Source organism: Peromyscus californicus, unplaced genomic scaffold (assembly GCF_007827085.1).
Source record: "Peromyscus californicus insignis strain IS unplaced genomic scaffold, ASM782708v3 Scaffold_10__1_contigs__length_136768540, whole genome shotgun sequence".
Classification (NCBI taxonomy): domain Eukaryota; kingdom Metazoa; phylum Chordata; class Mammalia; order Rodentia; family Cricetidae; genus Peromyscus; species Peromyscus californicus.
The window spans coordinates 20,727,803-20,752,117 of record NW_026294391.1 but is presented as its reverse complement, the minus strand read 5'-3'; the positions used below and the strand labels follow the sequence as shown (position 1 = coordinate 20,752,117).

Here is a 24,315-nt window from a genome sequence, read left to right as displayed (position 1 = left end):
ATTTACCTCCAAGGCTCACCCCAGGGGGAAGGCTTTGCTGTTCCCCCATGGATCTGAAGCTTTGGGGATTTTGACATGGATAGCTCACATTAACACACACACACACACACACACACACACACACACACACACACACACACACACGTTCAATCAGGATGTCACTCACTTAGGGCTTTCTCTGCTCCTTACAAAACTGACTTTAAGTGTAGTATTTTGCAAGCTATGTTTTCCTTAAAAATATGATGAAAAATGGGGCTGGTAAGATGGTTCAGTAGTTAAGAACACTTACTGCTCTTAGAGAAGACCTGGGATCAGTTCCCAGCACCCACACCAGGTGACTAACAACCATCTGTAATACCAATTCAGGGCCTCCAACACCCTGTTCTGACTTCTACACAGACATGTTTATAAATAGGCACAAATACACACACATTAAATAACAGTAAATAAATTAATCTCTTTTTAAAATGATGGAAAATGCCCTTGTCATTATACTGTCTTTGAAAACATGTCTATTTTTGTGCACTTTCATCTTACCTAGGAGAGGTCCATAAATTATCCAGCGTAGCAAATTTCCTAAGCTCTTGGTTTGTCTCTTCTAAATCTTCAACACTTTGATGGCATTCTTTGATGATATACCTTTGTGTAAGTACCTCTCTGATCCTTTGACCTGAAGTCCTGTGTGAGCAATCATCAGTTACAACGATGAGCATGATTTTAAAGTTTCTGCTACTGACACCAAATTGTCTTCCCTAAAGGTGGTTGCAGTTTATATGCTGATTCATGGTGAGAATAACTGTTGGAAGACATGAACTGTTTTATCACAGCACTAGAGTAACAGCAGATGCTGTGAGAAAAATAAAGCCCCTAGGCCCTTTCACAAACTCTAGCCTTATTTTAACTTTGGTTTAATTTACACTTCAATGCAATTAAAAATTCTAGTATGTCTGCTTGGTTCTCTGGAGGCCAATGAATAAAATGAGAATGCCAAGTCCCTCCGAAGCCACACTATACAAACTTTGTGAATTCTATCAAATTCTCAAAGGCAGTGCCTTTTCAGATTAATCTTTTCATCTTTAATACCTGGCTCCCACCTGATGTGTACTATGGCCTGACTTCACTATCCCACAGCTCTCCAGTCTGGCAAGGGTGATTTAGGGTGCTGACTGAGAATTGATGACTGAGAATGTGCTAATGGACAATAATGAGCTTTCTTGCTCCTGAATACTTCACAAGTATGTCTTATCTCTCATGTGCAAAAACAAAAAAAACAAACAAACAAAAACAAATCTCTGCTTAGGGGTAAAAATGCAAATTCCACACTCCATCACAAAGCAGCTAGATGTAAAGTGCTTTCAAATGAGCATCTCAGATGGTACCTCAAAATGTTTATGTTACTAGAGTTGGTCCTTGCGGAGAACCCGGGTTCAGTTCCCAGTACTTACATGCTGACTCCCAACCATCTGTAACTCAGGCTTCCAGGAATCCACTGCCCTCTTCTGTTCTCCACTGGCACCAGGCATGTACACTGTGCACACAAATACATGCAAGCAACACATTCAATACTCATGAAAGAAAGAAAAAGAAAGAAAGAAAGAAACAAAGAAACAAAGAAACAAAGAAAGAAACAGAGAAACAAAGAAAGAATTTTAAACAAAGAAAGAAAAAGGAAATTAAAAACAAAAAACATCAAGGGAAGAAATAAAAACAGGGGAAAAACAAAATTTCAAGAAGCCGAGTGTTTCTGAAGGTGGTAGTGTGCTGAGCTGCTTCACAAGTTACCTATGCTCATAGCACCTGTAAGATATATCCTACTTAAATCCTACAAAGAAAAGGGTTTCCAGTTCTGTCCATGCCAAGCAACTCCCACTTCCCTGGGCCTGCTGATGAAACTCCCTAAAGTGCTGTTTTCCTAGAGTGAAAAGGCAGCACTGGCTTCTACAGAAGCAGCAATCGTGAGCCCAAAGTTGTTGTGTGACTGAGCCCTCAAATATCCTACAAGATCACGAGTGCCTCTCTTGTCTGATGATTCTCCCACTTTCTGGCTTGTGACGGCCCCCTACTTCTGTCTCCTGCACAGTCTATCTATAAAATGTGTTTATGTATGTCCACCAATCTTTCTACTCCCTTTCCTTTTCATTTTATCCACCTTTCCTTCTCTTCTCTTCTGTTTATCTATGTGGAGCAGATACACATTTTTCTCCTCTTCTAACCAGTGAAGGTCTCTTCAGAAACATCTAGAGAACATCAATGACTCGTTGGGCTTTGGAGAAATCTCAAATAGGGGACATAACCACGGAATGTGTAAATCTTTTTTTCTTATTATTAAGAGATTTTTCTATTCATTTTACATACCAACCACAGATTCCTCTCTCCTCCCTCCTCCTACCCCTCAGCCTTCCGTGCCAACCCAACCCCCATTCCCACCTCCTCCAAGGACTCCCATGAGGAGTCAGCAGAGCCTGGTACATTCAGGTGAGGCAGGTCCAAGCCCCTCCTTCCTGCACCAACACTGTGCAAAGTGTCTTACCATAAGCACCGGGCTCCAAAAAGCTGGCTCATGCACAAGGGACAGGTTCTAATCTCACTGCCTGGGACCTCCTATACAGTTCAAGCTAAACAACTGTCTCACTTATCCAGAGGGCCTAGTCCAGTACTATGGGGGCTCCTCAGCTATTGGTCCACAGTTCATGTGTTTCCACTAGTTTGGCTGGCTGTCTCTGTACATTTTCCTATCATGGTCTCAATGTCCCTTGCTCATAGAATCCCTCCTCATTCTCATCGATTGTAATCATGGAGCTTGGCCTGGCACCGGGCTGTGGATCTCTCTGCATCTGCTTCAACAGTCACTGGATGAGGGCTCTATGATGACAGTTAGGGTATTTCATCACCAGCGTAGGCCAGTTCAGGCACCCTCTCGACTACTGCCAGTAGTCTAAGGTGGGGTCATCCTTGTGGATTCCTGGGAACTTCCCTAGCACTCTGCTTCTTTTACATCAGCACTAGTGATTTTTTGAGCTATTGTTCTGGATGGCTGTGTAATATACTGTGAAATGTTTAGCAGTATGCTTAACCTCTGCCTACTGGATAAAATTCATACCTTATCTGGTTGTAATAATAAAATGTCTTCAGAACCAAAATGTTCAAGGTAACAGAATCATCTCAGGTTGGAATTATTGGTACATGGAACATGAATGTTCCCAAACAGACATAAGCTTAAATAAAGCTTCATTTAGTTTACTCTTCATGAGCTACCTAAGTACCAATTATACTGACTATAATATAACATCAGTATGATTCATCATACTGAGATACCCATGTACCATGTCTATAAATAAAAAGATATTTATAATCACATTAATAATTGGGGACTTTGATGAGAACTAATTAATTTGAGAGTGTTTGATCACCATTAAATGATATGGCAGAACAAATTATGAATAGTATATAGATGTTGATGGCACCCCTTTTTGGGGTCTTTGAATTCATGGGACCTATGTAGTCCCAGAGGAAATAAAAAAAGATAGAATGCTCATTGGATTGAACCAATATGGACTATATATGTTGGTTGGAGTGATCTGGATGCTGGTACTAGGAAAAGATTTTCAAGAGAATGAGATTCCTCTTGATGTATAGGATTCCCTAAGATTGCTCTTTAAACATGGAGAAATTATGATAGACATGGAGACAGAGGGGAGGCTACTGCAGCAGTTCAGAAAAGGTACAATGATACCCTAAGGCTAGTTCCTTCTGCACATGATGCTTCCCAAAATGAGAAGCTAATAAATAAGAACATGCATATAAATATAAGCTCTAGAATTACCAGCTTTGCAATCATTTGGAGCAAGGCATTAATCTTTCTAGGTGTTAATTTGGAGTTCTGTAAGATCAAAGAGCCAGAATTAATATCATCTAATGGCCTTTCCAATTCTATTCCTTGACCTCCCCACACACATAAAGCCAGTTTCAAAATCAAACTAGAGCATGTGATTGAAGCACTAGTCAGTGATCTTCCTATCTGTTGTTTTATAAGAGAAGGAGAAGGAAAGTGAACGGAAACCAATTTCAGCACACACTGGCCAAGGCTCTTTAAGTATTTGCATTGATAAGGGAATGGTAACAAAGCATCTGCTTTGGACCCACATGATTTTGAAAACTGTGGTGCTTTCAATGAATAATGTCTCCTTGGGCTCATGTATTTGATAGTTGGTCCCCAGTTGGTCGTGTTGTATGTGAGGGTCTCAGAACCTTTAGAAGGTGGAGCCGTGCTAGAGGAAGTATATCACTGGGGGGAGGGGTGTTGAGGGTTTATAGCCTTACTCCACTTTCTGTCCTCTCTCTGCTTCCTGTGTGCAAATGAAATGTGATCTCTGTGCTTCCTGTTACCATTCTATGCTTTCCTAGCCATGATGGACTCTATCCCTTTGGAACTGTAAACAAACTCTTCCTTTTTTAAGTTGCTTTTAGTCATGGTATTTTATAACAGCTACAGAAGAGTAACTAATACAGAAGTTCATGAACTGACAATAGAAGGTTCTGATCCTATCTAATAGCTATGGTTCAAAATACACAAGGCAAGCACACTCCAGTAACAAATGACAAGTCATTTCCACCAAAACTCAATAAGCCATCCTCAAAGAGGACATAGATAACAACAAGTAATGAGCAACCACTGATTTTTGGGAAATCTTGCTGGTATCAACTGAACAGCTACTGGCTCTCACTTGCAAAGCAAATAAAGCACATATGAACATCCACAACTCTACATAACTGACACATTCAATTCAATAATCTTCATTGCCACTTAATACTATTAATTTGCATCGTTTTGTGTAGTGGGAATATTGTACAGGAGGAATAAGAGATAATGACCTAGACAAGATGAAAGTATAACCAACAAGAACAACATCAAACAAGAGACACATACTAAAATCCAGAGAAGTCTGGAACATAGGTAAATGGCATGTTACAGAGATCATTCCAAAAGGTGTCCTATCCTGAAAAACCTGAATCTAATACTTAATATGTTCTAGCTAAGATACATGAAGATTGTAACTATATCTGTTAGTCTTCAATCTCATCAAAGAACTGAGAAGGAATATAATAATACCTGAGAAACAGGAGAAGGACAGAAGCAACTTTTGGGAGTCTTGGAAAAGTAGACAGTGACAGCTGGCAGTCTGGACAGTCACCTAAAGTTTCTCAGTATCATTGGTGCATTCAAATTGGCTACAGGCCTAGAGTATCTGTCAGACCATTTTCAGAAGCAGGTATTTTGAAAGACTATTTTACCCTGTCTTGGAGGAGTTCAATAGTTGCTTTTCCTTGTGTTCTACTTGTTCAGAAGGGACAGTATTCATACTGTCAGCAGTCAGAGCAAGGGCAGTTCTTCACCCAGTAGGCCATTTTGTGCCAAGAAGAAGACAAACTTCCAAACGGAAATGTCTCAGGAGCCCAACATTCTCTCGCAATCAGATCGGTGCTGCCAGGAGCAATTGTGTCTCATGTCAATGGAATTCTAAGTTATCAAAACATTTAGATGCCATATTCTCTAGGTCTATGAAGTGTTTGAAGATTACCATGTTTCTGTAAGTCTGGAGAACCTAACTAACATAACTATAGAAATGACAAGCATTAGTGACTAAAGCTCAGTAAGTCTTTTCTACTAAAATAACTTAAGGACTAAGGCTTCATATTAATAAGATAAACAGTCTGTAAGCAAATATACCATATAAGGACAATGACCTCAAAATTGAAACAATACACAAAATAGCTTAAACAGAGGTAGGAGTGTATATATAGTGCAATATGCAATATGACAATAGTTCTAAGTATGTATCCATATATAAAGCATCCTAAGCAGAGATAGAACATACATACAGTATGAAAAATATAATTTTACATTTGTATTAATATACAAAATATTTCAAACAGGAGTGGGAATATGTGGGAACTACAACAAATATAGTTTTGTATTTGTATCAAAATATAAGAATACATATCAGTGCAAATTATCTAAGGCTAATATTTTACTGAATTAGTTTACCAGTAAATACAAAAATTTACCTTAATATCCTATACCCATCCCTTTTTCTTTTCTAAAAAGGAATACTGAGTCCAAATTTTATTGTTCCACACATGGTCATATCTGTGTTAATAAAATAAAAATGAATGAAATAAATGGATAAATAAAATAAATGAATGAATAAAGAACAGATCAACATTCTTGTAGCTGGTGCTCAAAGAGTTAATAGTGTATAACTTATGGTCTCTGTGGCAACAAACAACAGGAAGAAAAAAAACTCAGTGTGCCTTAAACATCTAAAAAGGATTTATGTTTATGTAAACGCCAGAGGTAGTATATGCTTTAGGTTGACTCAATGTCATCCACTTTCTGACAATCCCTTCACTCTGTTTGCTAAAAGTAAGCATTATTCTAAGGCTTATGTTCTGTATCCTGAGAAATAACCATTGGACTTAGCCTTCACGAAGATGGAGAGATGAGGGAGAGACACTGAAATTGAAAACCAGCAGTATGAACAAAAGTCTTCTGCTTCATTTGATGGGACAACTCATGAATCAGTTTCTGTGATTATTGACTTCCAGAAACTGATTGACTTAGGCATGTACTACTTCAACCAATCACTGAAGAGATCATGTTGGGATTGGTATACGCCAGTCATATGCCTACACTGAAACATGGATAGAGTCAATGCTGCAGAAAAAAATAATTTTCATAGGATGGAGAAGAGTATGATTAATATTATCAACTCTATCATTATAACAGCATGAATATTTATGTAAATAAATATTCAGAGACAAGGCAAAAATTGTTATGGGTATTTAGAGTTTATCCACAGAGTTTTTTTGCTTTAATCCCATGGGTTTTTTTCTGTGATATGTGATATGAGTGGTACACATTATTGTGTGCCTGCAATGAGTATTCAAATGGGATAGATCCACATATTTTATTAACCATAAAGCATAAGAATAAATATATATTACACTGACATTTTCTTTTATAAAAAAATGCAAAAGTTAGTAACTACCCTTCCAATAGTCTGACAGACTTCTCTAGTTCAAGCCAGTATTTCCTAGTCTTCCCTACTCATTATACAGATTTGCTGGAGAAACTTCAAAAATGGGTTTATTTGAAGTCCTCTCATTTTTCCTTCATCCTCCTACATTAGACTTCTTTTCCACCACCATTCTACATGCCAGTATAAGAAGTTGGTAATCATGCCATCAATAAATATTTGTGCTTTCCCTATATAGAAAAGTGTGTTCTAAATTTTAAAAAATTACAATTGCTCAAGTCTAATTCTAACATTTTTGCTTATTAAGAAGTCACCTGGCAGAGACTGCCAGCACCCGATTGGACTAGGAGATGAGTCTTTGCCTAGGTGGGACCCAGGGGCACAACCCTGTGCCCCTACACCACTACCCATTGCAGTCCCAGTTTCAGGCTAGTAGGGCAGGCAGTCCTCCTGCAGACAGGTCAGACTACCACATCCCCCATCAGACCCTGTAGCCCAAGCCCCACCTCCCCCATATCCCACCCACCCTCTGAGGTTGCAAATGTTCCCTGAGACAGAGAACACCAGCACCCTATTGGACTAAGAGGTGAGTCTTTATTCTCAAACCTGAACACCCCAGCCCCTAGGCTTTGAGCTCAGGGGCACCACCCTGTGCCCCTACACCACTACCCATTGCAGTCCCAGTTTCAGGCAAGTCGTCAGGCAGACCTACTGCAGACAGATCAGACTACCACCATCCCCCACCAAGCCTTGTAACCCACAAGCCCCACCCCTCCCAGCCCACCTGCACGCCAAGATTACAACTACTCCCTGAGACAGAGCCCACAAGGGCCAATTGGACTAAGAGCTTCTCCCTGAGACAAATAGTCCATCAGCACTGACTAGACTAAGAGCTCCCACTGGACCAAGAGTACTGGTCAGACCAAGAGAGCCTCCTTCAGACACAGACACCACTTCCACCAAGTAGAGACAGAGATGGGTAGATGCCAGTGCAAAAATACAGTCAACAACAAAAAACCCACCATGGCTCCATTAGAACCTACATCAGCAAGACCTGAACATCTCAACACAGAAGAAACAGAAGAAATCAACCTTAAAAATGACCTTATGAAGATTATAGAGATCTTTAAAGAGGAAATGAAAAATTCCCTTAAAGAATTAGAAGAAAAGTCAAATAAAAATGGGAAGAAATCAGTAAATCCCTTGAAAGCCAAGAGAAAGCAATTAAACAAATGAGGGAAACAGCTCAAGATTTGAAATCTGAAATCGAGACAATAAAGAAGACAAACTGAGGTAATACTGCAAGTGGAAAATCTGAGTAAACAAACAGGAACTACAGATGCAGGCAGAACCAACACAATGCAAGAGGTGGAAGAGCAGATTTCTGGTGTTGAAGATACAGTAGAGCAGTAGAGGAAATAGATTCATCAGTCAAAGAAAACACTAAAGCCAACAAAGTCATGACCCAAAATGTCCAGGAAATTTGGGATACCATGAAAAGACCAAACCTAAGAATAATAGGGTTAGAAGAAGAAGAATACCAACTAAAAGGCACAGAAAATATATTCAACAAAATCATAGAAGAAAACTTTCCCAACCTAAAGCAGGAAATGCCTATAAAGATACAAGAAGGTTACAGAGCACCAAATAGACTGGATTAAAAAAAATCCCCTTGCCACATAATAATAATCAAACCATTAAACATATAGAATAAAGAAAAAATATTAAGAGCTGCAAAGGAAAAAGGCCAAGTTACATATAAAGGCTCACTCATCAGAATAACACCTGACTTCTCAATGGACACTCTAAAAGCCAGAAGGTCCTGGACAGACATTATGCAGACACTAAGAGACCATGGATGCCAACACAGACTATTATACACAGCAAAACTCTCAATCAACATAGACGGAGTAAACAAAATATTCCATGATAAAACCAGATTTAAACAATATCTCTCCACAAACCCAGCCCCACAGAAAGCACTTGAAGGAAAAAACTCCAACCTAAGGAAGTTAGATACACCCGTGAAAAGACATGCAAGAGATAATCCCACACCAACAAATACCAAAGAAGGGAAACATACAACACTACCACCAAAAAAAAAAAAACACACACACACACAAAATAAGGTGGTCATTAATATCCATTAATATCAATGGTCTCAATTCACCTATAAAAAGATACAGGCTAACAGAATGGATACAAAAACAAGATCCATCCATTTGCTGCATACAAGAAACACACCTCAACTTCAAAGATAGATACCACCTCAGAATAAAAGGCTGGGAAAAGACTTTCCAATCAAATGGATTTAAGAAGCAAGTTGGTGTAGCTATCCTAATATCTAATAAAATAGACTTCAAACTAAAATCAATTGAAAGAGATTGGGAAGGACAGTACATATTTATCACAGGGAAAATCCAACAAGATGAAGTCTCTATTCTGAATATTTATGGCCCAAATACAAGGGCACTCACATTCGTAAAAGAAACATTACTAAAGCTTAAATCACACATCAAACCCCATACACTAATAGTGGGAGGCTTCAACACCCCACTCTCTCCAATGGACAGGTCTGCCAGAAAGAAACTTAACAGAGAAATAAGGGAATTAACAGACATTATGACTCAAATGGACTTAATAGATATCAACAGAATATTCCACCCTAACACAAAAGAGTATACCTTCTTTTCAGCACCCCATGGAACCTTCTCCAAAATCGACCACATGCTTGGTCACAAAGCAAATCTCAACAGATACAAAAAAATTGAAATAACCTCCTGTATCTTATCAGACCACCATGGCTTAAAGTTAGATTTCAACAACAACAAAAATTACAGAAATGGATACAAATTACAGAAAGCCTACAATCTCATGGAAACTGAATAATGCCCAGTTGAATCACCAATGCATCAAGGAAGAAATAAAGAAGGAAATTAAAGACTTCCTAGAAATGAATGAAAACCAAAGTACAACATACCCAAACTTATGGGACACTATGAAAACAGTGCTAAGAGGAAAATTCATAGCTCTAAATGCCCACATAAAGAAGTTGGAGAAATCTCACACGAGTGACTTAACTGAAAGCTCTAGAACAAGAAGAAGCAAACTCACCCAGGAGAAACAGACACCAGGAAATAAACAAATTTGAGAAAATCAACAAGACAGACAAGCCCTTATCCAAATTAACCAAAAAGCAGAGAGAGAGCATCCAAATTAACAAAATCAGAAATGAAAAGGGAGACATAATAACGGACAATGAGGAAATCCAGAGAATCATCAGGTCGTACTTCAAAAACCTGTACTCCACAAAATTGGAAAATCTGAAAGAAATGGATGATTTTCTGGATAAGTATCCCATACCAAAGTTAAATCAAGACCAGATAAAATATTTAAATAGACCAATAACACCTAAGGAAATAGAAAAGGTCATTAAAAGTCTCCCAACCAAAAAAAACCCAGGACCAGATGGTTTCAGCACAGAATTCTACCAGATTTTCAAAGATGAGCTAATACCAATACTCTTAAAATTGTTCCACACAGTAGAAACAGAAGGAACATTACCAAATTCCTTTTATGAGACTACAGTTACCCTGATACCCAAACCACACAAAGATGAAACAAAGAAAGAGAATTACAGACGAATCTCCTTCATGAATATTGATGCAAAAATACTCAATAAAATACTGGCTAACCGAATCCAGGAACACATCAAAAAAATTATCCACCATGACCAAGTAGGCTTCATCCCAGGGATACAAGGATGGTTCAACATATGAAAATCAGTCAATGTAATACACCATAAAAACAAACTGAAAGAAAAAAAACACATGATCATCTCATTGGATGCTGAAAAAGCCTTTGACAAAATCCAACACCCCTTCATGATAAAGGTTCTAGAGAGATCAGGAATACAAGGAACATAACTAAACATAATAAAGGCAATTTACAGCAAGCTGACACCCAACATCAAGTTAAATGTAGAAAAACTCAAAACGATTCCACTAAAATCAGGAACAAGACAAGGCTATCCACTCTCCCCATACTTATTCAACATAGTACTTGAAGTTCTACCTAGAGCAATAAGAAAAACAAAAGAAAATCAAAGGGATACAAATTGGAAAGGAAGAAGTCAAACTTTCACTGTTTGTAGACAGTATGATAGTATATATTAGTGACCCCAAAAATTCTATCAGGGAACTCCTACAGATGATAAACTCCTTCAGTAAGGTGGCAGGATACAAAACTAACTCAAAAAAATCAGTAGCCCTCTTATATACAAATGATAAATGGGCTGAGAAAGAAATCAGAAAAACATCACTCTTTACAGTAGCCACAAATAATGAAAAAAAAAACCTTGGGTTAACTCTAACTAAGCAAGTGAAAGACCTGTATGATAAAAACTTTAAGTCCCTGAAAAAATAAATTGAAGAAGATGTCAGAAAATGGAAAGATCTCCCATGCTCATGGATAGGTAGAATTAACATAGTAAAAATGGCAATCTTACCAAAGCAATCTACAGATTCAATGCAATCCCCATCAAAATCCCAACACAATTCTTCACAGACTTGGAAAGAACAATACTTAACTTTATATGGAAAAACAAAAAATCTAGGATAGCTAAAAGAATCCTGTATAATAAAGCAACCTCTGGAGGCATCATGATCCCTGACCTCAAGCTCTACTATAAAGCTATAGGAATAAAAACAGCTTGGTTCTGGCATAAAAACTGACCTGTGGACCAATGGAATCAAATTGAAGACGCTGACATTAATTCATACACCTATGAAAATATGATTCTCGATAAAGAAGCCAAAACTGTACCATGGTAAAAAGAAAGCATTTCAACAAATGGTGCTGCCATAACTGGATGTCAACATGCAGAACATTGCAAATAGATCCATATCAGTCACCATACACAAAACTCAAGTCCAAGTGGATCAAAGACCTCAACATAAATCCAGTTACACTGAACTTGATAGAAGAGAAATTAGGGTGTAGTCTGGAACGAATTGGCACAGGAGACCACTTTCTAAATATAACACCAGTAGCATAGACACTGAGAGTGACAATTAATAAATGGGACCTCCTGAAACTGAGATGCTTTTGTTGAGCAAAGGACACATTCAATAAGACCAAGTGACAGCCTACAGAATGGGAAAAGATCTTCACCAACCCCACATGTGACAGAGGGCTGATCTCCAAAATATATAAAGAACTCAAAAAGCTAGACATCAATGTACTGAACAATCCAATTTAAAAATGGGCTACAGAGCCTGGGCTACCAAGTGAGTTCCAGGAAAGGCGCAAAGCTACACAGAGAAACCCTGTCTCGAAAAACCAAAAAAAAAAAAAAATGGGCTACAGAGCTTAACAGAGAATTCTCAACATATGAATCTCAAATGGCTGAAAGACATTTAAGGAATTGCTCAACATCCTTAGTCATCAGGGAAATGCAAATCAAAACAACACTGAGATACCATCTTACACCTGTCAGAATGTCTAAGATCAAAAACCCTGAAGACAGCTTATGTTGGAGAGGATGTGGAGAAAGGGGAACACTCCTCCACTGTTGGTGGGAGTGCAAACTTGTATAACCACTCTGGAAATCAATATGGCAGTTTCTCAGAAAATTGGGAATAAGTCTTCCTCAAGACCCAGTTATACCACTCTTGGGGATATACCCAAGGAATGCTCAATCTTACCACAAGGACACATGCTCAAGTATGTTTATATCAGCATCATTCGTAATAGCAAGAACCTGGAAACAACCTAGATGCCACTCAACTGAAGAATGGATAAAGAAAATATGGCACATATACACAATGGAGTACTACTCAGCAGTAAAAAACAATGATATCAGACTGCCTACTTGGCCCCCACCCCCAAAGGGAACAACAGCAAGGGACACTGCTATATCTGGTGCCAAAACCCAGGAAATTTGGTACTTGAACAGAGTCTGTTTGTCTCCCTTTACTCATTTGCAGCGCTGGCTGAGAAGCCCCCTTGAGCAGTATATTTTGGTGAATAGGCCCCTCTACGTTGTGTAAATTTGGTCCCTTCAGCAGGTAAATGCTGGGACCCCCCACTTTCTTCTTTCTGTTTGTCTTGTTTGTGAGTCTGTATGGTAGGGTGGCATGTACTTTTGTTCAGGCTCGCCTAGTGTTTCCATTTAAGAGCTGGACCCTCAGGAAAGAACAGCCACAGTTTGACTATTTTTAGTTGTGTATGTATGTATGTGTGTGTATGTGCATATGTGTGTGTGTGTGTGTGTATGTGTGTGTGTGTGTGTGTGTGTGTGTGTGTGTGTGTGTGTGTGTGTGTGTGTGTGTGTGTGTTTGTGAATGCATGTGAGTACTTGTGGGTTGTGATGCCTGGAGAGGTGGATCAGTAGTTGGTAGTGCTTGCTCCATAGATCTTTTCAAAGAACATGTGGGAACCTGATCTGTGGATAAGAATTCTGTTCCTGGCCAGAAAAAGGGTAGTGGCCTCAGGAGTAACTCTCCAATTGTTTGTTATGCATATTTTGTTGACTATAATTGTTGGCCTAAAGTCATCCTCTACTTAGGCCCACAATAAGCACTGCCAGAAACAATGTAACACTAACTTATCTATTGCCTTCATTCCATCCATGACTGTTAATTCCTCTGCCTCTGCTGGCAAGGAGAGGCAGGAGAATAGGCGTAAAGTGAAGGAAAGGGATGGAAAGAGAGAAGAAATGATTGCAGCAGCATCTAAGCCTATACTGGCAGTCCTTCTCTCTGCTTCCCCCATGTGTCGAGTGGCTACCCCTCCACTGCAGTATCCACAGAGTGATTTGCCTGGATGTCTGCCTGCCAAGCCAGCTGCTCCACATACCTCCCAGCCTGTTCTACCTATGGTGCCACACATGCCCACCATGGTGTTTCCAGTTAATGTTGGCCCCAATGCAGTTAACCAACCATGGATACCTACCCCTCTTGCAGACCTGTCTTTGGTCCATAAGGCTGCTAATGAATCAGGTCCTGACTCACCATATTTTGAGCAAGTCTTACGGCAATGGACAATACATTCACAGACTTATTATGACTGGCACCATTTGATGAAGGCTGTGTTGGAGCCTATGGTCTTCCTTAATTGGCAAGCTGCCTATGATGACCAGGCTGAGGCTCAGGCTCATTTTAATATACAGATCAACATCGTTATTTCTCTTGAGATGCTCACAGGCCGAGGACCATATGTTAACCCTGACACACAAGACCAAATTGGACAACACACTTATTTACTTGCCTTGGGAGACACCATTGCTCTTGGTGCATTGAAGGGATCCCATCACCCTTTAGTGGCAACAATCTGTTCCACTTTTAACCAAAGGACGAGGGTATGCTTGCATTTTTCCCCAGAATTCCACCACATCAATATGGATACCCTCCAGAGATGTGTGTCCAGAAACAGACCAAGAGACTCTGGACAAAGAAGCTTCAGAGGGGTAATGTATGATTTGTCCTGCTACTGTGACATTAGTAAAGGTCATGTCATCACTGACATGTGACCCTAAATATTAAGCAATTGCCTCACCCCCTACAAGGTCAATTATACACCACCAAAAAGACTTTGACTGGTGCAATAAAAATGACTGTGGTCCCATCTATGTCCTTGAGATTGAAATTTTTGACTAATCCTTCTCTTATTCAAATATCTTCTGCAACAGGTTCACCAACAGAAGGCAGCCACAAAGGTGACCCTAGAGATTTTATTGGCTCTCAGACACCTAGATCAAAGTCCTCCTAGAGAGATAATGCATATATGGCTCACTGAGATACACAAGGCTACTTCCTAAAGCCCACCACCCAGACAGCTCTCCAGGATTGATGCTCTTTCAGGGCTGGTAGTCAATGACAAATACAAGCTTGTTTGGCAAGCCAATCTAAGACAGGCACAGTCCATTATGCTGAGCTTTCCTGAGGTGGGGTCAACAAAGTTAGGGTAATGCAACCTAGCTCCCACTGAGCATGTCCTATAAAATAATAAAAAGGGGTGGATATGTGGGATGACTCATCCCTAACCGGCTTGAGGGCCAGGCTGCTCAAACAAGTAAAAAAGATACTTTCTGAGAGCTAGCCTCAGTCTGCCTGATGGTCTTAGCAATAGCAGCTGAAACATGATCTGGAGATGACCTGGACCAATGAGAGAGAGCCATGTCACACCAGCAGATGCATATTCATCAGACCTCCCCCAAGGGTGGGGTGGAGGGTATATATAAAGCTTGCCTCTTCCTGAATAAACTGAGCTTGTTGTTTCGACATTCTCCCAGAGTCTGTGTGGTTTGACTCTGTGCCTACTTGGCCCCCACCCCAAAGGGAACAATAGTAAAGGACCCTGCTACACTACAACCCACTAATCCAGAGAGGCTAGCTAACAGGAAAAGACCCTAGGAGGGACATATGGATGATCCTGTGAAGGAGAAGTGGATGAGATCTATATGAGTGAACTGAGTGGGGTGGTGGCAGAAGGCAAGAAGTGGGGGAAGAGAACATAGGGAAATGGGAGGGTCAAGCTGGAACAGGGACAGAGTGTGAGGGCAGGGAGGAAGATACCATGATAGATGAGGACATCATGGGAATAGGAAGAGGCAGGGTGCTGGGGAGGCTCTCAGGAATCCACAAGTTTAACCCCACCTTGGTCTGCTGGTAGTGGTCCAGAGGGTGCCTGGACTGGTCTACTCTGGTGACCAGCCTAGCAAATAACCTTGATGTCATCGTGGAGCCTTTGTCCACTGACTGATGAAGGCAGATACAGAGATCCATGGCCAGGCACCAGACTGAGCTCCAGGAATCCAATTAATGAGAGAGAGAGGAGAGATACTGCAGGTGAGGGACATCAGGATCATGATGGGAGGACGTGCAGAGATGACCGGCCACACTAGTGGAAGCCCATGAACTGTGAACTGGTGGCTGTGGAGCCCCCATGGGACTGGACTAGGCCCTCTGGATGTGGAAGATGGTTGTTTGGCTCAAATTGATTGGGAGGCACCCAGGCAGGGGGATCGGGAACTGTCCCTGGTCTATGGGCAGGCTTCTGGAATCCAGTACCTGTGGTGTGATGCCTTGCACAGTCTTGGTGCAGTGGGAAGGGGCTTGGACCTGCCTAGGCTCAGTGTGCTGGGCTCTGTTGTCTCCCCATGGGAGACCTAGATTTGGGGGATGTGGGGATGTGGGGTGGCTTGGGAAATAGGGCTGTGGGTGGGGGGAGGGAGGGGGGTTGTGGATAGTATGTGGAGTAGAAAATTTCTTAATAAAGAAAAATGAAAAAAAAAGAAAGTGAATCAGGTACATTTTGGACTTACCAAAATAGGATAGATAATGGAATCATTTTTTCTGAGTTTGTCAAATGGAAATGGACTAGACATTGTTTAGGTATTTATTGCATGTATATATCGTATATAGTTATTGTACTTATTGTATATAGTTTTTCTTATATTAGTTATAACTTTTTTCCATTTTTCTTTTTATTAGAATAGAAGGGGGAAATATGGTGATATTTTATTTGTGCTGAAATGTTATTTTATTCGTAGGTTAATAAATAAAGTTGCTGGGGTTTAGAGCTAATTGCAAGCCATTTAGCAGAAGTCTGGCAGTGGTAGCAAATTCCCTTAATCTGATCACATGGCAGGCAGAGTCTGTGTGTTCAAGGACATAGCCAGCTTGATGATACATGCCTTTAATCCAAGTACCAACCATAGAGATCTGGAGATCTGTATAGACAGGCAGTGACAAAGAAGTCATGTGGTTGGGTTTAGAACCAACGAGAAGGCAGAACAGAAAGTCAATAAAAATATAGACACACAGGAAGTAGGTCTCTTTTCTCAGTGGAAGGATGGCAGCAGCTGATAAGCTAAATGCTAATTGCTTGTGCTCTGCCCACTTGGGCTTTTAACTTTTTATTTGGCTCTGTGTTTCTTATTTAATAAGACTGTTTAGAATTACATCTACAAGAAGAGAAAGGGAAAAAAAGGAAGAGAGGAGGTGTCTGCTGCCTCGTGGCAAGAGAGATGCAGCACAACTATGTAATGACATATGGCTGTAGGAACTGGACTCTCTAAGTATTTGCCTAGGTTGGCAAATGCATCCTGCCTGATCTCCCAGGGGCAGGCCAGGTAATGTCTAAATGATAAGAACTCTCCAGCTCCATTTTACTTTATTTTATTTTTTTATTTTTTATTTTTTTGTTTTTGTTTTTTCCAGACAGGATTTCTCTGTGTAACAGCCCTGCCTGTCCTGGAACTCAGAGAGCCACATGTCTCTGCCTTCTGAGTGTTGGGATTAAAAGCATGTGGTATCACTACCTGGCTTGCTTTCATTTTTAATGATTCCCAAAATTATGCCTTTGCTTTTGGGAAATTTTGTGCTGAATTTTTTGAAAGATAAAAATGTCTGCAATGGTAGCCACTCTAAACAAAATAATTCTTTGGGAAAAAAATCCCTGCCAGGATGGAACCATATAGCATGATAACTCTGCCTACTCCCATGTAAGTTAACAACAAACTGCTAGAACGTTTATGTAAGTTTATGTAAGTAATATATTATTGATATTAGATAATCAATATTTATAAATTTCCAAGATCTTCTAATGTTCACAGTAATATTTGTCCAGTTTTGTCATTAAGGGGAGTCATAGGGCTCCAATAAATGACTTTTTCTTAGGAGATATTAACAAGCACCCAATGATTCTCAACTTTACATTGCTGCCAGTATATCCAATCAGATTTCTTACTAGTAATCCATAATTTGTAAGATGATAAATTTATGGAACTAGTGTCAAATACACCAAGCACAAGAAGTTTTCTATAGAATTCAGGGTAGTAATATGATCAATTCTAGATAACCAAATTTGAGAAATTATATTTAAACAATGAATTCCATTACCCATAAAAATAAGAATTCCTTTTATTCCCACAGTATAATTTACAACTTCCTTATCCTCCTCATAGGTGGATCAGATACATGATGTTCAAAAGGACCATGTAACCATGTTCCCTGCCATGATGAACTGAACCTCTGAAATGTAAGTGAGCCACCACAATGAAATGTTTTCTTTATAAGAATTGCCATGGTCATAGGAGACTACTTCCTAAATAGAACACCAGTAGCACAGACTCTGAGAGAAACAATCAATCAATGGGACCTCTTGAAACTGAGAAGCTTTTGTAGAGCAAAGGATACGGTCAACAAGGCAAAGCGACAGCCTACAGAATGGGAAAAGATCTTCACCAACCCCACATCTGACAGAGGACTGATATCCAGAATATATAAGGAATTCAAGAAATTAGACATCAAAATGCCCAACAGTCCAATTAAGAAATGGGCTATAGAACTAAACAGAGAATTCTCAACAGAGGAAACTCAAATGGCCGAAAGATATTTAAGGAATTGCTCAACATCCCTAATCATCAGGGAAATGCAAATCAAAACAACTATGAGATACCACCTTACGCCTGTTAGAATGGCTAAGATCAAAAACACTGAAGACACCTTATGCTGGAGAGGATGTGGAGCTAGGGGAACTCTCCTCCACTGCTGGTGGGAATGCAAGCTTGTACAACCACTTTGGAAATCAATATGGCGCTTTCTTAGAAAATTGGGAATCAATCTCCCCCAAGATCCAGCTATACCACTCTTGGGCATATACCCAAGAAATGCTCAACCACACCATAAGAGCACTTGTTCAGCTATGTTCATACCAGCATTGTTTGTAATAGCCAGAACATGGAAGCAACCCAGATGCCCTTCAACTGAAGAATGGATAAACAAAATGTGGTACATATACACAATGGAATACTACTCAGCAGAGAAAAACAATGGCATCATGAGGTTTGCAGACAAATGGATGGATCTAGAAAAAATCATCCTGAGTGAGGTAACCCAGACTTAGAAAGACAAACATGGTATGTACTCACTCATAGCAGGATACTAGACATGAAACAAGGATGACTTGTCTGCTACTCACATCACCAGGGAGGCTACCTGGAAAACAGGACCCCAAGAAAGACACAGGAATCGCCCAATGACAGAGAAATGGAATGAGATCTACATGAACAGCCTGGACATGAGTGGGGGTAATGAAAGGCGAGGGTTGAGGGAAAGAGAGCTTGGGGGAGCGGGAGATCCCAGCTGGATCAACAACAGAGAGGGAGAACAAGGAATAGAAGACCATGGTAAATGAAGACCACATGAGAATAGGAAGAAGCAGAGTGCTAGAGAGGCCCACAGAAATCCACAAAGATACCCACACAACAGACTGCTGGCAATGGTCAAGAGACAGCCCGATCTGACCTACTCTGGTGATGGGATGGCCAAACACCCTAATTGTTGTGCTAGAAACCTCATCCAACTACTGAGGGATCTGGATGCAGAGATCCATGACTAGGCCCCGGGTGGATCTCTGGGAGTCCAATTAGCGAGAATGAGGACGGTTTATATGAGCGAGAATTGTTGAGACCAAGGTTGGATAAAGCACAGGGACAAATAGCCAAATGAATGGAAACACATGAACTATGAACCAATGGCTGAGGGGTCCCCACTGGATCAGGCCCTCCGAATGGGTGAGACAGTTGATTGGCTTGATCTGTTTGGGAGGCATCCAGGCAGTGGGACCAGATTTTGTGCTCATTGCATGAGTTGGCTGTTTGAAACCTGGGGCCTATGCAGGATAGTTTGGCTCGGCCTGGGAGGAGGGGACTAGACCTACCTGGACTGAGTCTACCAGGTTGACCTCAGTCTGTGGGGAAGGCTTTGCCCTGGAGGAGATGGGAATGGGGGGGGGTTTGGGGGGAAGGTGAGGGGGACGGGAGGGGGGAGAACAAGGGAATCTGTGGCTGATATGTAGAACTGAATTGTATTGCAAAATAAATTAAAATAAATTTAAAAAAAAAAAGAATTGCCATGGTTATGGTGTTCCTCCACAGCAATAGTAAGCCCTAAGACACAGCCGTTATTTCTAATAAATATATAATTATAGAATCTGTCCTTTCAGAGCTTGAGGCAGTAGCCTGTTGAAACCCTGAATAAGTATCAATAATATGATATATAGATATATAGATATATAGATATACAGATAGATAGATATAGATATAGATATATACAGCTAGATAGATAGATATTATCTTTCCAAATTCTGTTAAATGAAATGCATCCATTTGCCAAATTTCATTTCTTTGTTCATCTTTGAGATTACTGACTGCAGGTAAAGGAATTTGATTATATAAGGAACAATTAGCACAATTTTTTATAATTTCTTTAGCTTGTTGCCCTGTCACTGACAACTTTTTTAAAGCCTTAACTATTAATGTGATGTGTTTAATGAAATTTAGATGCTTATAACACATTTCCTATTAATGATTGATCTATTTCAATATTGCCTTGTGTCAGTGGTCCTGGCAGTCCAGTAAGAGAGTGAATATGAGTTATATACAATGAGTAATTTCTGTTTCTAATAGCCTGTGACAATTGCATGAATAATAAGGTTAATTCTCAGTTATCAGGAACAAGTTCAGTAGTTTCTATATGTAAAACAACACTTTCTGCAAATTGAGAATCAATAATTATAATCAAAAGCTTCAGGAAAATCAAATAATACCATAAGGATTGCATAAAATTCTTATTTTTGATCTTAGCCATTCTGACAGGCGTAAGGTGGTATCTCATAGTTGTTTTGATTTGCATTTCCCTGATGATTAGGGATGTTGAGCAATTCCTTAAATGTCTTACAGCCATTTGAGTTTCCTCTGTTGAGAATTATCTGTTTAGCTCTATAGCCCATTTCTTAATTGGACTGTTGGGCATTTTGACGTCTAATTTCTTGAGTTCCTTATATATTCTGGATATCAGTCCTCTGTCAGATGTGGGGTTGGTGAAGATCTTTTCCCATTCTGTAGGCTGTCGAATTGCCTTGTTGACCGTATCTTTTGCTCTACAAAAGCTTCTCAGTTTCAAGAGGTCCCACTGATTGATTGTTTCTCTCAGTGTCTGTGCTACTGGTGTTCTATTTAGGAAGTGGTATCCTATGCCAATGCGTTCAAGACTGCTTCCTACTTTCTCTTCTAGCAGGTTCAAAGTAGCTGGACACCTTATGCTGGAGAGGATGCGGAGCTATGGGAACTCTCCTCCACTGCTGGTGGGAATGCAAGCTTGTACAACCACTTTGGAAATCAATATGGCAATTTCTTAGAAAATTGGGAATCCATCTCCCCCAAGATCCAGCTATACCACTCTTGGGCATATACCCAAGGAATGCTCAACCACACCACAAGAGCACTTGTTCAGCTATGTTCATATCAGCATTGTTTGTAATAGCCAGAACATGGAAACAACCTAGATGCCCTTCAACTGAAGAATGGATAAACAAAATGTGGTACATATACACAATGGAATACTACTCAGCAGAGAAAAACAATGACATTATGAGGTTTGCAGACAAATGGATGGATCTAGAAAAAATCATCCTGAGTGAGGTAACCCAGACTCAGAAAGAAAAACATGGTATGTACTCACTCATAGGAGGATACTAGATGTGGAACAAGGATGACTGGACTGCTACTCACATCACCAAGGAGGCTACCTGGAAAACAGGACCCCAAGAAAGACACGCGGATCGCCCAATGACAGAAAAATGGAATGAGATCTACATGAACAGCCTGGACATGAGTGGGGGTAGTGAAGGGCGAGGGTCGATGGAAAGAGCTTAGGGGAGCAGGAGATCCCAGCTGGATCAGCAACAGAGAGGGAGAAAAAGGAATAGAAGACCATGGTAAATGAAGACCACATGAGAATAGGAAGAAGAAAGTGCTAGAGAGGCCCACAGAAATCCACACTGATACCCCCACAACAGACTGCTGGCAATGGTCGAGATACAGTCTGAACTGACCTACTCTGGTGATGGGATGGCCAAACACCCTAATTGTCATGCTAGAAACCCCATCCAACTACTGAGGGATCTGGATGCAGGGATCCATGGCTAGGCCCCGGGTGGATCTCTGGGAGTCCAATTAGCGAGAATGAAGAGGGTTTATATGAGCGAGAATTGTTGAGACCAAGGTTGGATAAAGCACAGGGACAAATAGCCAAACGAATGGAAACACATGAACTATGAACCAATGGCTAAGGGGTCCTCAACTGGATCAGGCCCTCTGAATGGGTGAGACAGTTGATTGGCTTGATCTGTTTGGGAGGCATCCAGGCAGTGGGACCGGGTCCTGTGCTCATTGCATGAGTCGGCTGTTTGAAACCTAGAGCCTATGCAGGATTGCTTGGCTCAGCCTGGGAGGAGGGGACTGGACCTACCTGGACTAAGTCTACCAGGTTGATCTCAGTCTGTGGGGAATGCTTTGCCCTGGAGGAGGTGGGAATGGGGGGTGGGCTGGGGGGAAGGTGAGTGGGGGCGGGAGGGGGGAGAACAAGGGAATCCATGGCTGATATGTAGAACTGAATTGTATTACAAAATAAAAATAAAAAATATTAAATACAAAAAAAAATTCTGATTTTTGAACAGAAGAATGGGAACTTTGACTAATTTACTATTGTTTCCTGATTTATATCTTGACATTCATAATTTATTTGTGCCAGTATAAAATCTTTTTTAAATTTTATTTTATAATTTAATTTAATTTTACGTATCATCCACTAATTTCCTTGTCCTCCCCTTTCCCCCCTGCCCCTTCCCACCAGCACACCCCCATTCCCATCTCCTCCAGGGCAAAGACTCCCCTGGGGATTGAGTTCACCCTGGTAGATTCAGTTCAAGCAGGTCCAGTCCCCTCCTTTCAGGCTGAGCAAAGTGTCCCTGCATCAGCTCCAGGATCCAAACAGCCAGCTCATGCACTAAGGACAGGTCCTGGTCCCACTGCCTGGATGCCTCCCAAACAGTTCAAGCTAATCAACTGTCTCACTGATCCAGAGGGCCTGATCCAGTTGGGGACTCCTCAGCTATTCATTCATAGTTCATGCATTTCCATTCATTTGGCTATTTGTCCCATGCTTTTACCAATCTTGGTCTCAACAATTCTCGCTCATACAAACCTTGCTCTTTCTTGCCAATTGGACTCCTGGAGCTCCACCTGGGACCTGGCAGTGGATCTCTGCATCCAGTTCCCTCAGTCATTGAATGATGTTTCTAGCACGACAATTAGGGTGTTTGGCCATCCTCTCACCAGAGTAGGTCAGTTCGGGCTGTATCTTGACCATTGCCAGTAGTCTATTGTGGAGGTATCTTTGTGGATTTCTGGGGACCTCTCTAGCACTTTGCTTCTTCCTAGTCTTGTGTGGTCTTCATTAATGATGGTCTATTATTCCTTGTTCTCCCTCTCTGTTCTTGATACAGCTGGGATCTCCCACTCCCCTAAGCTCTCTTTCCCTCGAACCTTGCCCTTTATTACCCCCACTCACATCCAGGTTGTTCGTGTAGATCTCATCCATTTCTCTGTCATTGGGCAATCCCTGTGTCTTTCTTGGGGTTCTGTTTTCTAGGTAGCCTCCCTGAAGTTGTGACTAGCAGTCTAGTCATCCTTGTTTTACATCTAGTATCCTCCTATAAGTGAGTACATACCATGTTTCTACTTCTGAGTCTGGGTTACCTCACTCAGATGATTTTTTCTAGATCCATCCATTTGCCTGCAAACCTCATGATGTCATTATTTTTCTCTGCTGAATAGTATTCTATTGTGTATATGTACCACATTTTATTTATTCATTCTTCAGTTGAAGGGCATTTAGGTTGTTTCCAGGTACTGGCTATTGCAAACAATGCTGACATGAACATAGATGAGCAAGTGCCCTTGTGGTATGATTGAGCATTCCTTGGGTATATGCCCAAGAGTGGTATGGCTGGATCTTGGGGGAGATTGATTCCCAATTTTCTAAGAAAGCGCCATATTGATTTCCAAAGTGGCTGTACAAGCTTGCACTCCCACCAGCAGTGGAGGAGAGTTCCCCTAGCTCCACATTCTCTCCAGCATAAGCTGTCTTCAGGGTTTTTGATCTTAGCCATTCTGACAGGTGTAAGGTGATATCTCAGAGTCCTTTTGATTTGCATTTCCCTGATGATTAGGGATGTTGAGCAATTCCTTAAATGTCTTTAGGCCATTTGAGCTTCTTCTGTTGAAAATTCTCTGTTTACTTCAATAGCCCATTTTATATTTGGTCTGTTGGGCATTTTGATGTCTAATTTCTTGAGTTCTTTATATATTCTGGATATCAGCCCTCAGTCAGATGTGGAGTTGGTGAAGATCTTTTCCCATTCTGTAGGC

At 40.7% G+C, this 24,315-nt stretch overlaps 1 long non-coding RNA gene across 1 annotated transcript in view; it reads right to left on the bottom strand.

The window, feature by feature from the left end:
* Nucleotides 1–571: 571 nt before the first annotated feature.
* The window catches only part of LOC128114547 (uncharacterized), a 45,070-nt gene continuing 21,326 nt past the window's right edge, over nt 572–24,315 (bottom strand). Inside the window, exons 2-3 of the long non-coding RNA XR_008219800.1 lie at nt 1,446–1,528; nt 572–678 (exon numbers count right to left, since the gene is read on the bottom strand). This is a non-coding gene — a long non-coding RNA (uncharacterized LOC128114547). The remainder of the gene's footprint in view (nt 679–1,445; nt 1,529–24,315) is intronic.